General features: G+C 42.7%; 1 protein-coding gene across 1 annotated transcript in view; it reads left to right on the forward strand.

Moving 5' to 3' along the window:
* The window catches only part of dtwd2 (DTW domain containing 2), a 166482-nt gene that overhangs the window by 61213 nt on the left and 86314 nt on the right, over positions 1–18955 (forward strand).

The raw sequence follows: 18955 nt of genomic DNA on the forward strand, positions 1-18955 counted from the left end.
TTCTCCAGAGTTGCTGCCTGACCTGCCGACTTACTCCCGCACTTTGTGTCTTTTTACGGTTTCTTAAATGGGGCAACTTGGTTGACGTGGATGGGTTGGGCAAAAGGACCATTTTCATTGCTCTGTGACTGTGCTTCCATGACCCAAATCCTAGTGCTAGCAACAGCATTCTCATATTATGCTGAAGGGAAACTCTTGGTTTTGGATTCCATTTGAGTCTAGAAATAATTTGACCTGCGTGATTGGCACCATGTTATATAGTGCAACTGAAAACATGTCAAGTTACTGAAAACCTTGTCCAGTAAATAATTGACTCAGAACAGCCAGTTTCAGTGTGTTCCATATTAACAAGTTACAGTTTGCATGGAAATAGAGCAAGTTTTTTCAGCACTTATTCCTTGAATTAGACAAAGAAATAAAACACACACTGTCTGCTTTAATTGGTATCTAGCAATCTCCACAAAACCATCCCTTTGGACTTTGGGTATGTACAGGATTAGAACATGTTTGTCTATGTGCAACTATTATGATAAATATTGTTCAACAATTTTATTCAAAATTTATCATTGCAACCACCATTCATTCCGTTGTTAACTTGTGTATTGCCAGCAGATATTGGTTAATTTGCAGGTGAGTTATGAGAAGGTGCAGAGATGCTAAAAGCCGCTTGACAAAACCAAGGGTCAGAGGAAAGTAGGCAGGAATTAACACAGAAAGGAAGATCTGATCTTAAATTTCCTTCTAGTGCTGCAATAACAGTAGTTTTACTTGGTTTTACTTTTAGCGTATGAACTTTTTTTTAAACTTTCTGGGCCTGTATCTCAAGAGTCAATTATCCAGAGTGTTTTATTGTCGTATGTCCCAAACAAAGCAATGAAAGTCTTGTGTGCAACAGCACAACAGATATGTAAATATTGTACTCTGTAAGCACAATAATAAAAGATAACAGTAGATATTGCAACGACAAAATCAATACCTCCAAGTCTATGTGGTTCGGAACTTATTTGGAGGTTCTGGTATTTAGCCTGATGGATATTGGGAAGAAGTTGCTCCTGAACCTGGATGTTACAGTTTTCAGGCTCCTGTACCTTCTTCCCGATGACGGAAGTGAAATGAGAGTGTGGCCAAGGTGGTGTGGGTCTCTGATGATGCTGGCTGCCTTTTTGTTGTAGTGACTCCTGTGGATCACTTTGATGGTGGGAGGTCAGTACCCATGATGGACTGGGCAGTGTCACCACTTTTTCCAATCTTCTTCATTATTGGGCTTCAGTGTTGCCGAACCAAGTTACGATGCAACCAGTCAATATGCTCTCGGCTGTGGAAGTTCAGGAGAGTATTCGCCAATATACCAAATCTCCTCAATCTTCTAAAGAAGTAGTGGCATTGACGGGCTTTATAATTGCATTGTGTGCTGGGTCCAGGACAGATCTTCAGAGATCTACACACCCAGGAATTTGAAATTTTTGAATCACTCCATGACCGTCCCGTCAATTAAGACATGTTTATAGATCCTCAGCCTTCCTCTTCCAAAGTCAACAATCAGTTCTTTGGTTTTACTGACATTGAGAGCACGTTTGTAGTTCTGGCACAATTTGGTCTGAACGATCCACCTCCTATATTCTGACTCGTCATCATCTGTAATTCGTCCAACAGTGGTGACGTCAGCGAATTTGAAGATGGAATTGGAACAGTTTCAGCTGCACAGTCATGAGCATAGAGTAAAGCAGGTGGCTGAGCACACCGTCTTTAGGTGCTCCCATGCTGATGGTTATTGACAGTTCCGTGAGCTTGGGAACCAGTTTGGAGGGGCTGATGGTGTTGAATGCTGAGCTGTAGTTATGGAACAACAGCCTGCGTTTGTGTATTTCTTGTCGAAGTGGTCCAGTGCAGAGTGGAGAGCTAGTGAGATCCTAGAACAGCATCCTCCTGTTGTGGCGGTTGGCAAATTGTAGTGGGTCCAGGTTGCTGTTGTGGTAGGAATTGATATGCACCATTACCAACTTCTCAATGCACTTCATCACCAAGGACGTTACTGCAACCGGTCGGTAGTCACCGAGGCACATCACCTTACTCTTCTTGGGAACTGGTATTATTGATGCCCTTTTAAAGCAGGTGGGAACCTCAGTAACGAGAGGTTGAAGAAGTCTGCAAAACTCTGTTCAGTGTTGGCTGGACAGGTTTTAAAAATGCATTAGGACGGAAACATTAGACCCTGAGCCTAGAACAGGAGAAGAAAATCTCAGCCTGGATGCAAAACAATGGGGTTAAGTGCCAAGCTCTTCATACTGAGTGGTTACATGCCTGCTATAATAGGCCGATGCCAGGGAAGGACCTTATTGAAACGTATAGAATATTGAAAGGCTTGGAGAGAGTGGATGTGTAGAGTGGGAGAGTTTGGGACTAGAGCTCATAGGCTCAGAATTAAAGGACGTTATTTTAAGAAAATGAGGATAAACATTTTTAGTCAGAGGGTGGTGAGTCTGTGGAATTCTTTGCCACAGTAGGCTATGGAGGCCAAGACAGTGAATATTTTTTAAGGCAGAGATAGATATATTCTTGATTAGAACAGGTATCGGAGGTTATGGGGTGAAGGCAGGAGAATGGGGTGAGGAGGGAGAGATAGATCAGCCATGATTGAATGGTGGTGTAGACTTGATGGGCCGAATGGCCTAATTCTACTCCTATTCCTTGTGACCTTATGACTGGTGCATCAGCAGGATGCCAGTAAGAAGTTGGGTAATCTGCAGTGTTGAGCTAGGCAGGCTAAATTGGTTTAGTGGAACATAGTGGAAAGTTATGGAATGCAGACTGGCGTAAGGAGGTGAAGAACTGTCGATTTTAGCTGGAATCAATTTTGACATATTTTGGTTCAGTTCAACTGATGCTGGTTTACCAACAAAAGACGCAGAAGTGGTGGAGTAACTCAGCGGGTCAGGCAGCATCCCTGGGGAACGTGGTTAGGTGAGATTTCAGGCCGGGATTCTGCTTCAGAAAGTTCCAATGATGTGAGCAGAGGAGGACCATTGTAGTGGGAATGAGATTGTGGATGGAGACATGGTGGTTTTCACAGCAACAACCTGGGAAAATCAGATGTCTGACAGGTTGATTAAAATGGAAGATGATGGAAATGTGGGACATTGTGATGAGTATGACATATTTACATTTATTTCTGCCGAGAAACTAGCTTTTTACATGATGTGGTTAGAATGAATTTAAGTAAGAATTTGATTTATCTATTTAACATCAGGAAGCAATCATTAGCTTTAGAGGCTTAATATTATACTGCAGTCATGAAATATGCAACTCCAAACACAAGGATTTGAGTAAGATGAATAAAGAGAAAGTTTGATGGTTCATAATCCCAAGTTATATCATTTGATTTTGAGGTCTACATCTTAATTTTTGAAGTATTTTATGTGAATTACTGGATTATTTCCTGCCATTGCATTGATTAAAACGTATAATTGAACCACCAAGCATGTTAAACACTAATGGGCCTGTCCCACTTTGGCGATTTTTCAGCTATGAAGTTGCCGGCAGTCGCCTGAAAAACCGGGAACTGGAATGGCGACTGTCAGAGTGGAACGCACGCGCACACACACAAACACATCACTTCCTTCACCAGCCCGTGTGAATTTTTTAGACACCACTCCCCTCGTTTGGCCTGTCTGAAAAATTCACAAGGTGCAAAGCCAAGGTGATACAGACACACACCGTGATGAACAGGAAGGTTGGCGCTGTAATAAGACGGCTAAAGCACAGTAAGTCCATTAAATCCTTTAAAAGAGGAGGGGAGAAGGGGGGAGAAGGAGTGGAGACAACTTTTAAGAAGTCAGAGATACACGGCTGTGAAGCTCGGTGGACATTTAACATTACCGGTCGGTTATCCTTGGTTCTGAAAACTACTGCTTACCTTTTTTTCCCCAATGTGACAATGAAATGCACCGGTCAGCACCGGCTCGAACCTCCGAGAACCTTCGACCTCCTGGCAACCCACTAGGACGTCCTGTCGACCCACCTACGGTTCTAGAATTCTCGCTACTCTCCATGGCGGCTTCATTATAGTCGCCGCTAATTTTTCAACATGTTGAAAAATTCACGGCGACCATAATGAGGCCGCAACTAGTTCCCAGAATGAGGGAACTCCTCACGACCATGAAGGCGGCGACTCCCCGGCAACCACATGTGCAACCATGTGGCGACTGCATAGTCTCTTGCAGTCGCCAAAGTGGGACAAGCCCATAAGGATTTCTTCAAGACCATTTCAACTTTTTCTTATTTGAATTACTCGCTCTTCCTGTTGACCATTAGACAAGTATAATATTTTTTCTTATTTGCTGCCGTTGATGCTGCCTGAAGTCCCCAAATGGCAAGGCTTTACACTGCATTGAGGTATTGCATGATTAATATCACTGTAAACAACAACAGGTAATTAAAAATATTTAATGTAAGTCTAATTCATGTCTCCAGACTTCATCACTTTTCAAAACTGTCAAGTACTTTCAATGCATCTGAATACCCCTAGCATTCAGAACCATTGACAATGAATGAATCATCTTAAAAAGGAACATAAGTCAATGCAGCATTAACATACTTAAAATATAAGGGAAATTAATGATTTTGACAATCCAAAACCATTCATATTCCCTTATACAATTGTTATTTGTAGCCGAAATAAATAATTTCAGTGTTACTGTCCTTGATCTAATCTGGCTATCTACCTCTTTTAACACTGGACAGTTGCAGTGAGCCTATGCTCAGCATCTTGACTCTGATGAAGTACAGTCCAGAAAAAAGCTTGTCTTAGAGTGGTCAGAAAATTTTGTGACATGCACTTTTCTGAAATATGAGAGAATATCTGTTTGCAATCCTGCACTATCTGTTTGCAAACCTGCACTAAAGTGTTGCCGTTTACCAACAAGTCCCAATCTTTGGATTTCTGAACAAACTGAAAGTTGTTATTACTTTGTATATTCAGTAGGGGACAGTGTTGTGCTTTGTCATTCTTATCTTGCGATCAGATTTGCTGTTCCACACATTGCAGCTTCTCTTCAAAATTACCTTTCTATGAATCTGTTTTTGCCAGGTCTTAATTTTAAATTTTCTAAGCAGTTGGTAAAATGTAAGTAAATTTATTTTCAAATCAAAGTATCTTTCATCAGCAGATGAATTACCGTTCCTGTGGGAACATATGGTGAGAGTCCAAGGGGATAATTTTCTGTCGGGGAAGGCTATACCTAAACTTTGTTTCATAAGGCATGAAGGGGATTTCTCCCCTGTAACCCTATACTTAAGTACAATGGTGATAAAACTAGAATAAAGTTAAACATATAATTACGTAAAACATTTTGCAATGGTTGTGTTCAATGAATGTTATTGCACTTGGTGGAAAGGGGGGGGGGGGGGGGGGGGGGGGGGGGGGGGGGGGGGGTGGTGTTATTGGGTGGAAGAGCAATCTTTATATTTTGGTTACTTACTGCTATTTCAGTGTTAAAGCAGGAAGGGGATTATATTCTTTATGTGAGAGATTTGGATATGATCCATCCATATATTCGGATCGTTCAAGTGGATGTTAAAATCCTTTGGCACCGTCTGAAAATGAGCACAATATTTTTCTTCAGTATCTAGACATATATTCTTTCATTGAGTGACTCTTCCAAAATAAAACAGATTAACCGATCATTCATCTCGTTACTATTTCATGGGATATTTAGCTCGTAATATCTGTCAATTGTGATTGTGTACCTGACAGTCAATCTACTTCAAAAGTGATTAACTGTCAAAAGCACTTTGAGACATTTCAACGTGCTAACGTGCAATGAAAATAGTGTTGTTTAATGTTGCATCAAGCATGTGTAATTCAAATGTAATATAAAAGATGAATAGTGAAGCACTCAGGGCTGTACCTCAATAATACACCTCAACTTGAATAACTGATTCACAAAACATAACAAGAACCAGTGCGAGAGATTTTATTTTCATATTCAGCTTTAACCATTCCCACTGTTGTTTTGCTCAAATTCTCTGAATGGTATTGTACTATGCACTCATTTCTGTTAGCAACAACGTTAGATGTTCAAAATTTATTTAATGTAGCTTTGGACAATTGGCTATGATTAGATTCAACTGGAATTTTGTACAGGTTTTAACACAATAAAATCAATTCGACTGAAATATATCCCGCATCTGTTGCCCAAATTGAAACATCTGTCTGGAGCCTCTAGCTGACATAGTAATTAGTTACAATTTTAATTTTGCAAATAGAATGAGTCATCATCATGAACAACTGCTAACAAGCCCCACCTCATATTAGGTTTAACCTTTGTATTAACAACCATTATTGTCACTATTGTACTGTAACTATTGTTACAGGTTTTATTTTACCTGTAATATCATTTAGTTGTTCGCGAAAGAGTTATTTTCAAATTCGGGAATGCCTATTCCAATTCAAATGTTGATGGGTTCATCGATTGTGGCTGCCTTGCCTGCAGCTGTCTGCCCTTTCATTCTTTTTGGTATTTTTAGTCTGTTTTAAAGTATGTTTTTGGTGGTCTTTTAGTCTTTTTTATGTGGGGGCATGGAGGGGGAGGGGGAAACTGTCACTTCCTGGGCGAGGATGTGACCATTCTCTGAGCCGCATCTTCGCCCCCCTCCTCACGGCCTACCACCTGGATTGGCGAGGCCTTTCCTGCCGGAGATCGACCAGAGCCTCGGCTTCAGCGGCGGCGCAGCACTGGATTCCACCGCGGAGGGAGCGATGCCTTATTGGGGTCTCCATGTTGGACCTCCGGAGTGCTGGGACTGCCGCCTTTGACACCGTGGAGCTGTAGTCCGCGGAGCTTCCAACCACGGGCGGCGGGAGCTTCCAGCTGCTGGTGATGCTGAATTTCCAGCCGCTGGGATCTCTCGCTGAGGCCGCCAGCGTTGAATCTCCGCCCAGCTCGGCCTGTGGACTTTGGAAGGTCTTTGGTAGGAAGCGGCCGATTCGGAGCCTCTAGGCCGCTGAGAGTGTTCTTCCGTTCGAGGGCCTGAAACATCGGGCCTGTAACGGCAACTGCGGAGGCCTCAAATAGGCCCCGACCATGGGTGAACAGAGGAAGAGACTGGGACTGCCGACTTGAAACTGTGGAGCTGTAGTCCACGGAGCTTCCACCTAAAATGCATTTCGTTGTCTCTGTACTGTACACTGACAATGACAATTAAAATTGAATCTGAATCTGAATCTGAATCTGAAGAGGACCGAACTTTGGTGCCTTCCCTCACAGTGGTAAACATTGATTCTGTGGGGGGATGTTTTTTATGTTTTTTGTTAAATTCTAAAGTGTTGTGTTTATCTTATTTGTGTGCTGCATGGTAACTCAAATTTCACTGCACCAATTGGTGTATGTGACAATACATGTATTTTTTTCCTTTGTCTTATAAAAAAGGGAGGTTGGACAAATCTGACATTTATTTATGGGAAGCATCTCTGCCTGCTCAGCTGATCCATTACTCCATTGTGATGTTGAAGAAACATTATTGTGCATTGAGTTTTTTTGTGGGCTATTTCTGCATGTAACTGGGTGGTTTGAAACAAAAGCCAAGTGTCCCTTGTGGGGCAGTTGTGGCACACATGCAGAGGTTCTGGGTTTCTGTTTTATGTGATCAAGGGAAAGTGGGCTTTTTCATTAATGTCTCATTGTGCTCTGTTGGTATTGTATCTGGGTGTGACTGTGAGTGATGCATCTTGGCTTCCACTAACGGATGGGTATAAGTGACATGGAAACCTACATCGTGCTGTGCTCAAAGGAATCTCTGGGTTATCAGTTGTGCCCTGAAAGCAAGCAGGAGAGAACTTTCCTTCCATGGCATTTGGTATTATTCTCTTCCAGTGGCTTGTTGGGCTTATTATGGAGCAACAACTACTCTCGGTCCTCATTCTCTTCTTCCTCTGCTACCTGGGCTGGAACACAGGCAAAGGTCAAGGTACGGAAGAATAGTATTTGTAACCCAATATGTATCCATCTGTACAGATGCATCTCCGAAGTATGCCAGGGAAGTATGCCAGGGAAGGTGGATTGCAAATTATTGGTCGTGTTCAGAGCAATGTAAACAGATTTTACTTGGAAACATTTAAAAAGGCATTACATGAAGAATTCAATCATTGGTTTGTCACCAGAAATGTGTTTTGTATACATGAGAACTCTGAGAGAGGGATATAAGGAAAGGCCATTGGAGCTGGAAGTATATTGGAGGGGGAATGACATTATGAGAATGTTGCCAGGACTAGAGGGTCTGAGCTATAGGGAGAGATTGAGTAGGTTGGGCCTCTATTCCTTGGAGCGCAGGAGGATGAGGGGTGATCATTGAGAGGTGTATATAATCATGAGAGGAATAGATCGGGTAGATGCACAGAATCTCTTGCCCAGAGTAGGGGAATCGAGGACCAGAGGACATAGGTTCAAGGTGAAGGGGAAAAGATTTAAAAGGAATCTGGGGTAACCTTTTAACATAAAGGGTGGTGGATGAATGGAACAAGCTACCAGAGGAGGTGGTTGAGACTGGAACTATCCCAATGTTTAAGAAACAGTTAGACAGGTACATGGATAGGACCAGTTTGGAAGGATATGGACCAAGCACAGGCAAGTCAAGTCAAGTCAAGTCAAATTTACAGGTGGGACTATTGTAGCCGGGATATTGTTGGTCGGTGTGGGCAAGTTGGGCCGAAGGGCCGGTTTCTACCCTGTATCACTCTATGACTCCACGACATTGTCAACTGCATGGAAAGGTTAGGTAGGGAATGACGATGAGTAAAGATTTTGGAGAATGCTGGTCTGGTTAGCCTACAGAAAATGGATGAAACCAAATATTTTAATTAAAGTTTTGAGGGAAGAAGTATGGCACAATGCACAACTGTTATAAAAATGTTTCCAGACGCCCGAAAACAAAATCAAAAATAAACATGAGAATCTGCACTTAAGAAGTGTGCGCATCTAAAGTTGCTACCTAGTGTCTTGTCCTTGAATGTTGTATGGATAAACTAAAAGTTTTTTTTTCTGTTCTGTAAGAAGGAACTGCAGATGCTGGTTTAAACCGAAGATAGAAACAAAAAGCTGGAGTAATTCAGCGGGTCAGACAGCATCTCTGGAGAAAAGGAATAGGTGACGTTTCTACGGAGATGCTGTCTGACCCGCTGAATTATCCAGCTTTTTGTGTCTATCTTCAGTTTGTTTCTATTGTTTGACGGCTTGTTGAAATGAGTTTTTGGAAAAGTTATTCCATATATTGAGAGGTGAAATACTATCCTCACCTGACAGTGACATTTCTAAAGGAATAAACTGTGATGTCTGTAGCCACAGAAGTCAGATTTTTCTTGAACAGGCTTGGTTTTCTACCCAGGTTCACACTGCCTCCTCCATTTATAGTTCAGTTTGACCATTTTAAACATTGTATAGCAAACAGCTGCTGTGATTACAGGGCTGTGTAAACTGGGACATTTTACATGTAAAATAAGCATAAAGGAGAAATGAAAAATATGTTGTGTATCTGATAACCACACAATGATCTGAAAGCTTGCCTGCATCAAATATAACCCATCTGATTCTGAATAAAATGTAATGTTTGCAAATGTTACAATATATATGGCAGGTATTTATTATCATTCAAGCTTTCAAGCCTAATAGATTTAATCTTGCCTAAATTTCTAACATCTTTTTAAATTTACAGCCTGCAAAGTGTGGTTTAGTATATGATTCAACCATGCAAGATGCTTCTAAGGTTGTAAAAGCGATATTAAACTGAATTGTAAATGGCTCTATATAATCATCAGGCATCCACTCTGGTTGGGAAGCAAATCATTTTGTTTTACGTGTTATGTGTTACTTGGGCTTTTTAAAATTGAAGCTTTTGGAATTTTGCTTTTAAAATATTTAATTTTAATTTTTGGAAAAAAATGGCAAAAGATAATAAGATCTTTGATTACCATATCACCGTACGCGGCACAGTGGCATAACGGTAGAGTTGCTGCCTTGCAGCACTCACAGCGCCGGAGACCCGGGTTCGATCCTGACTATGAGGGCTGTCTGTACGGAGTTTGTACGTTCTCCCTGTGACCGCATGGTTTATTTTTTCCGAGATCTCCGGTTTCCTCCCACACTCCAAAGACGTACAAGTGTATAGGTTCCTCAGCCTGATGTAATTGTGGATTGTGTAATTGTGTATTTATTATGTAAAAGAATATGTGTGTTATGATTGTGTTTATAATTTGTTTGGTTGTTTTGTTGTTTGTCTTTTGCACAAAAGTCCACGAGCATTGCCACTTTCATTTCACTGCACATCTCGTATGTGTATGTGACAAATAAACTTGACTTGACTTGACTTGACTTGTCCGTAGTGTGTGTAGGATAGTGTTAATGTGCGGGGATCACTGGTCGGTACGGACTCGGTGGGCTGAAGTGCCTGTTTCCGTGCAGTATCTCTAAACTAAACGAAACTAAGATGGAAAAAATAACAAGAGTAATAAATTTGCACCTTGATAAACACCAGCTTGACCAAGATCAAATCTATTTAAAATCGGTTTGAAGAACCCAACAATTCTCTTGCCCTGCCATGTAGCATATAATATGTCTGTGGATGGTTGCAGTGTTATTTTAATTCTGATATCACTGGGCTAGGCAGGTGAGGATTGCATGTAGATTTGTGTGAACCTGGGTAGAATTTTTTTTTTCCTTCTTGGGCAGACCTTCAAAATCAAGGGTGACTTGCTCCCTTGCTGTGGGATGCAGGTTCCTCTTTAGATGGAACATGGTAGGTGGATGATAGTTTGTGAAGTAGTGTGCATTTGCTGGAATACATCCTTGAATCTTTTCCTCTGTGTACCTCATATATCTCTTCTTGTTGGAATTACAAGGTTAATTCCCAGGATGGCGAGACTGTCATATGCTGAGAGAATGGAGCAGCTGGGCTTGTACACTATGGAGTTTAGAAGGATGAGAGGATATCTCATTGAAACATATAAGATTGTTACGGGCTTGGACACGCTAGAGGCAGGAAACATCTTCCCGATGTTGGGGGAGTCCAGAACCAGGGGCCACCGTTTAAGAATAAGGAGTAAGCCATTTAGAACGGAGACGAGGAAACACTTTTTTTCACAGAGAGTGGTGAGTCTGTGGAATTCTCTGCCTCATAGGGCGGTGGAGGCAGGTTCTCTGGATCCTTTCCAGAGAGAGCTAGATAGGGCTCTTAAAAATAGCGGAGTCAGGGGATATGGAGAGAAGGCAGGAACAGGGTACTGATTGGGGATGATCAGCCATGATCACATTGAATGTCGGTGCTGGCTCGAAGGGCCAAATGGCCTACTCCTGCATCTATTGTCTATTGTTTGCAGGTGAGGGGTTTGCTGGCGATTGGAAAGCTTTCAAAAGTGAGAAATCAAGAGTACAGGGGCAGCATGTTCCTGTTAGGGTGAGGGGAGAAGGCAGGAACGGGGTACTGATTGGGAATGATCAGCCATGATCACATTGAATGGTGGTGCTGGCTTGAAGGGCCAAATGGCCTACTCCTTCACCTATTGTCTATTGTCTATTGTGACAGAGCTTGGAAAGGACTGTCTGTTTCAGTAAACTGGTGTCAGGCAGCCGAGCGCAATAGATTGAGTGTATTTGGGACCCTGGTGCTGGGAATATTGGCCACGGATGAGATGCTGACTTTGGTTTTCTCATCGTTCCAGTGAATTTTCCTTCAAAATATGAGGTTTAAAATCTGGAACTTCAGCTCGTGCACAGACACAATACTGACAGATTTAAACATTGCTCTGTCATCACTGCAGATTAAATAAGGACACAAAGTGCTGGAGTAACTCAGTGGGTCAGGGAGAGTCTATGGAGAACATGGATAGGTGACATTTCTGGAAGTGACCCTTCTTGAGTATTCCTTGTTTCTGCACTCTGAAATCAAAGATGCTTTCACATCAACATGAGATAGGGATAGAAGTGTAAAGAACCAGGCGTAGGTATGCCTTCTTAGAGAGTTAAACGGACAGAGGAATGTCATCTTCACAGTGAGCCTCACATCAATAATGATCTAGGTTGGCATATCAATAAATCCTGTTTTGGAATTTGTGCATTCCTTACAACCCTTTGATTCACACCAACTTGAAACCAGCATGCAATGGCCATCGTAATTATGTCCTGACCCTGGAAGCTACAGATGAGGTAAAACTACTGAAGCTACAGAGGCTTTAACTCCAGTGCGAGAAAAGATGCAGCACTTCCAGCACATCCACCTAAGGTGCCATCAGTAACGAGGGAGTAGAGAAAAAAGGCTCTAGCAGGGTCATTTTCCTGACAAAATGCTTGGAGCACAATCCTATCATAACCAATATTTTGTTGTAAGCCAATCCCAAGACTGTATGGCAACAACTTCAGCCCAGTCACTGATATTATGTTCCAGATGAGGACCCTTCTTCAGGCTGAGCGGTCCCAACCCGAAACATTGCTTATCCACGTTTTCCAGAGATGCTGCCTGACCCACTGAGTTACTCCAGCACTTTGTGCTTGCAGTTTCTTGTGTCCACAATGTCGTTTGTTGATCTGATGGATGTTATCATCAGTCAATCAGGATTCTGCTATGTGTTTGCATCATGTTTGCCGTGACAAGCACTGAACACAGCAAATTCCCATTGTTGGGTTCACCAATGTAGTCCAAAAACAGTTTCATTTGTTTCATCAAAAATGATGCTGCAAGAAAATCAATGTAGAGGTTCTCTAGGACCCCATTTAGATGGCTCTTTTCTGACAGCAACTCAGACAATCTGTCGACTTCCAGTCTGCATGGAATTTTCAACTGGACTGGCCCATTTCCACAATAATTGGTGTCTGCGAATAACTTAGTTTAGTTTATTTAGTTTAATTTATCATTATTGTCGCGTTTTGAGGTACAGTGAAAAGCTATTTTGTTGCGTGCTATCCAGTCAACGAGGACTACACATGATTGCAGTCAAGCTGTCCACAGTGTACAGATAAAGGGTATATCATTTAGTGCAGGATAAAGTCCGATTAAAGGTAATCCAAAGTTATCCAATGAGGTATATGGTAGGCCGGGACCGCACTTGAGATGGTGAGAGCACCGTTCAGTTGCCTGTGAAATACCACGGCTGGTTTGATGAGAATGTCAGAAGATTGAGGTAATCCTGGCTTGGAAGCTTTGCCCTTCTTCAAGGGAAAAGACACAACTCTGTAGGCACTGGAAGTCAGAGGTTCAGCAGAAAAGTTGGTATTAAAATAACAGATGGTGGGTGGAAAGAACAAAGGAGTCTGAACTAAACCAAGTTATAAAGGTGTTCAAGAAACCAAGTTATAAAGGTATCAGGTTTTGTGCAAGACGATGGGAGGTTGCAATGGAGGAAAGGGCAAAAGGAAAAGTGAATCGTATGACAAAGCAGATGGCTGTGCAATATAGAAGGGGATGGTGAAATGACAAAAAAATAATAACCAGATGGAATCCCTATCACACTCTTCATTTGACATTTGCACTTCATCCTCTTGCACAAAACCTGATACCTTTATAACTTGTTCAAGAAGGAACTGCAGATGCTGGAAAATCGAAGGTACACAAAAATTCTGGAGAAACTCAGCGGGTGCAGCAGCATCTATGGAGAGAAGGAGTCTGAAGAAGGGTTTCGGCCCGAAACGTTACCTATTTCCTTCGCTCCATAGGTGCTGCTGCACCCGCTGAGTTTCTCCAGCATTTTTGTGTACCTTTATAACTTGGTTTAGTTTTGATAAAGTCCTTCACCTGGAAAGTAGTAGTAACAGGGTAGGCCAAATGTCTCCATGCTTTGTCATTAATAAAGATTATGGCCATTCAGTCTGAAGAAGGGTCCCAACCCTAAACATTGTCTATCCATTTCCCTCTGCAATTGCTGCCTGATCCACTGAGTTCCTTCAGCAGTTTGTTAAGGCCCTGTCCCACGATGCGAATTTACCCAAAAGCTCTCCCCAGTTAAAAAAAAATCAAACTTGTGGTATTCTACGAACTCTTACAACTTTCCACGAGTATGTTCACGAGCTCCTACGAGCTACTATGAGTAAAAAGTCACATTCTTTTTCATCACTAGTATTTTTTTTACTGGTGGACATTTTTCAATTAAAGCCTCAAATACTAGGCATGTTGGCTGAGGAAATGAAGCTGTCATTGGTGTGCTTGTCCTTCCAGTGGATGCAGGGATTTTGAAGAGGTAACACTGGCATAGGTATGCTCATCCTGCCAGTGAATTAAACACCATTTGTCAACACCAGTGTGGGCTGATGAGCTAAATGGACTCACTCCAGGTTATAATTTTTGGGTATATGATATTTACAGATCTGGATGCTGGAAAAAGGAGTCAAGAAAGGATATTTTCATACAAATTTACAGTTTCTTGAAGGCTTGTGTTTTCTGGGATGGTGGAATTGGGGAACTCTAACCAGTTCACTGTTGTAATCCAGTTATGTCGGCTTCATGTGGTAATCAGGTGAAGAAGAAAGATCTGCAGTCATGCAGCATATTCACTTTTTAGCTTTAAGTAATTTATTTTAACAAGATAAGTTTAGAAAATATGAGCTTTACGTTTTCAAATATTCATACAAATGATGACATTTACTGTTATGACTCCATTCGTAATTCCATAAACAATAATTGTAACTGGCAAGCGTTTTGAATTTGCATGTAAACAAACTTCAACATGTTTTAATTAACTTGCCAAATCCTTCCTTGGCAACATATATTTATTAATGTTACAAAATGACCTTTGCTGTTTATGCTGTTGTTAACTTGTTTATATTGTTCATTTTGGATCAATTTTTCAATGTGTTAGTTCCCTCTTTTGTTTAATATTTCCACTTTGTTAAAAAAAACTGATATGATTTATTTGGCTGGAAAGAACTAGTTTGGATAGCAGTTGTTATTACATTAAATGAAATTTCTTGTCATTTTTATGCTGACCACCTACATAAATGGATGGAAGACAGACACAAAAAGCTGGAGTAACTCAGAGGGTCAGGCAGCATCTTTGGAGAAAAGGAATAGGTGAAGTTTTGGATCGAGACCCTTCTTCAGACTGATAGTTAAGGGAAAGGGGAAGGAGAAATAAAGATGGTCTAGAACAAATGAATGGAAGATATGTAAAAACAGCCAGAGAGCAGCAGGAATCACAGAGGGGGTGCAGCACGACGGTGTTGCAGAACTCTTGTCAGAAAGAGAAGGAGAACTTCTTCAAAATCGGCATACCTTGAGGAGATTTTCCAGTGGAACAGACAAAATGTGTAGGGAGAAACTAGGTTATATATTATTTTCCCTGGATTGCAATGCACATGATTTGCCCTTGGCTATTATTCTCGGGAAATAAATGTGTTACACTTCATACATTGTTCCTGTGCACGAGGAGATAATTCAAGAAAGTCTAAAAGGACACATTGACTGCTACAAATTTTCTCTTAGATAGACCCAAAGTGCAAGAGTAACTCAGTGGGCCAACCTGAAACGTCACCTTTTCACATTCTCCAGAATTGCTGCCATACCCGCCGAGTTACTCTAGCACTTTGTCTCTTTTTAGGTTTTAGAGAGATTTGGGCCAACCGCAGGCAAATCGGACCTGCTTACTTGGGACATCTTGGTTGGCATGGGCAGAAGGGCCTTTTTCACTGATTCTATGACTCAATCCCGGTACTAGCAATGTGTTTTTTTGTAAACCAGCATAAGCATCTCCTTGTGCCTGCAAATTTGATCGTCCGATACTGGATAATTTGAAATGTAAAACTAATTAGAGTGAAAATAAATTTTAATTCAGAAGAGAGTTTTAAAGAAATGTGTTAATTTTCTCTAACTAAATCGGTAATTAAATTGGCTCAATTGAGTGATAGATGAATGAATGAATTTCCTTTATTGTCATTCAGACCTTTAAGTCTGAACGAAATTTCGTGCCTGCAGTCATACATACAATAATACAATAATAGACAACAGAACAGACAGTAAACAAAAATTAACATCCACCACAGTGAGTCCATCAAGCACCTCCTCACTGTGATGGAGGCAAAAATCTTAGGGCTGCAGTCTCTTCCCTCCTCTTCTCCCTCTGCGCTGAGGCGATACCCCACCGGGTGATGGTAAATCAGACCCGCGGCTCTCCGAGCTCCGCGAACGGGCCGGTTCAAACACAGCGGCCCAGGGTGGTCGAAGTTGCCGCCCTCCAGTCCAGCGGACGCAGCTGTTGACGACGTCGTCCACTGGCCCGCGGCCGAACCCCGGACTCAGGTCGCCGCCGCCAGAACGCTGTCTCAGCCACCGGACTACCGTTCCAGTCCCGAGCTGGGTCGCCCTCATGTAAGCGTCTCAGCCCCGTGCCAGGCCGCCCTCACGGGAGCGCCGTTACCCTCGAGCTGGGCCGCCCCGACGGGAGCGCCGTTCCACCCTCAAGCTGGGCCGCACTCACGGGAGCGCCGTTCTACCTTGAGCTGGGCCACCCTGATGGGAGCGCCATTACCCTCGGGCTGGGCCGCCCTCACGGGAGCGCCGTTCCACCCTCGGGCTGGGCTGCCCACACAGGAGCGTCTCAGCCCCTTGTTTCCCTCGGGCTGGGCCGCCCTCACGGGAGTGTCCCAGCCCCTTGCCAGGCCGCCCTCACGGGAGCGTCACAGCCCCTCACCGGAGCGCCATTCCAGCCCGAGCGGGCCGCCCTCACGGGAGCGAGCCCAGGGCGCGTCCTGACAGGCTCTGGCTCCGGAGCCTCGAGGTCGCCAGCTCCGCCATTAGGCCTCAGCGCAGATAAGGGGGATACGACAAAAAAGTTGCATTCCCCCGAAGGGAGAGACAGCAAGCCCTGTTTCCCCCCACCCCCCCCACCCCCCCCCCCCCCCCCCCCCCCCACCAAAACACAACCTAAAAATGCAAAAAACTTAGCTAGACAAAAAAAAAAAAAAACACACAAAAAAGTAAAAACAAACGGACTGCAGGCGAGCCGCAGCCGTTCACCAGCGCCGCCACTTCCGGATCATGATCCTCCTGATAGTTGGTCCTACCTTGGTAAAGGTCACAACTAAGAAACATTACTGGGGTTTCCATGCAAGTCATCTGAGAGTAGAACATTAAACAATATGGCGAAGGAATAAGCCCTTTAGGCCACAAGGTTTCTACTGAACATGGTGCCAAGACTAACTCTTATCTGCCAGCACATAATCCATATCCTTCCATGTGTATTTCTCCGTGTGTCTATCCAAGTCTCTTAAATGCCGCTATCATATCTATCTTCACCACCACCTCAAGCAGTGCTTTCCAGGCACTTACTATCCTCTGTGTAAACAAAACTTGCTCTGCACATCTCCTTTAAACTTTGACCCTCTCACTTTAAAGCTATGCCCTCACGTATTTGATAATTTCATTCTGGGAAAAAGATTCTGACTGTCTACCCTATCTATGCCTCTTATACTTTTATGTACTTTTATCAGATCTCCCCTCAACCTCTGGTGTTTCAGAGAAAACAATCCAAATCTGTCCAAACTCTCCATCCAATCTCGTTCTCACCTAGCACACCAGCTTCTCATTCTCACTTAGCAACTAGCTAACAATGGCCTGTTTTCTTTGTCATCGTTATTTTTTTGCATATCTTTTATCCATTTGTACAATATCTCTCTGCATCACCGTCTACATCTCTCGTTTCCCTTTCCCCCAACTCGGTCTAAAGAAGGGTCTCGACCCGGAACGTCACCCAGTCCTTCTCTCCAGAGATGTTGCACGTCCTGCTGAACTACTCCAGCACATTGTATCTATATTCTGTCCAAACTCACTTTTTGATAAAAGACTCTGATCCACACATCATCCTGGTAAACCGCTGCATCTTTCGAAAGCCTCCAAATTATTGGAGCAGCCATAACTGCATGCAATATTCCAAATATGGTCTCAACGAAGTCCTACAAAGCTGTATCATCACCTCTTCGCAGCTCAAACATCCGGAGTTTGATCCTGACCTATTGTATCTGTAGATTTTAGACACTTTCCCTGTGACCACATAGCTCCCTTCATCTGAAAGAATCGCAGGATGTTTGGTTCATTGGCAGCTATGAATTGGCCAAACACGGGCAGGTGGGACTAGTGTAGCTCGGGCATGTTGGCCAGTGTGGGCAAGTTGGGCCGGAGGGCCTGTTTCCATTGTATCATTCTATGCTTCTATAGATGGTATAATCCAGAGGGAGTTAATGGAAGTGCAGGAAGAATAGGTTACAGAGCAAATTTGTGAAGAATGGTATTACTCTGTATATGGCATAGACTCCAAAGTCCTTGCCAATTGACACTTTCTCTGTCAAAAGAACTGAAACCTATCTGGCCAAGTACTTTTTTTTACTGTTCCTTGCATCTCCAGAATCCCCAATTTACCTGGATCCTTCTCTAGTTCTGTTTATTACTAACTGCCACTGGAACATTGACCACCCTTATATTTTCACTTATACTCGCTCATTCTCATCCTTCCAAATTTATAGCATTCCACTCACTAAGAAATACCTGTAATAAAATGTTTCTGCCAAAAGGTTCTCTGACCTAAAACATTAACTCTGCTTCTTTTTCATAGAACATAGATCAGCACAGCACTGGGACAAGATATTCTGCCCACAATGTCTGTTCCGAACATGATGGAGGTTTATAATAATTTCCTCTGCCTGCATGTGATCCATATCCCTCTATTCCCTGCATATCCATGTGCCAATCCAAAAGCCTCTTAAAACCTACTATCGCATTTGCCTCCATTACAACCTTTTTGTCAGCGCATTCCAGGCATCCACCACTCGCTGTATGTATAAATAAATCATCCCACACATCCTTTAAATTTTGCCCCTCTCGTCTTAAATCTGTCCACGAGCCTTTGACATTTCCACCTTGGAAAACGTATGTGGTTCTTGAGCCTTGAGCCCCTGATGCACCAGAGAAAACAATCCACAGCTGCCACATG

Source organism: Leucoraja erinacea, chromosome 3 (genome assembly GCF_028641065.1).
Source record: "Leucoraja erinacea ecotype New England chromosome 3, Leri_hhj_1, whole genome shotgun sequence".
NCBI lineage: Eukaryota > Metazoa > Chordata > Chondrichthyes > Rajiformes > Rajidae > Leucoraja > Leucoraja erinaceus.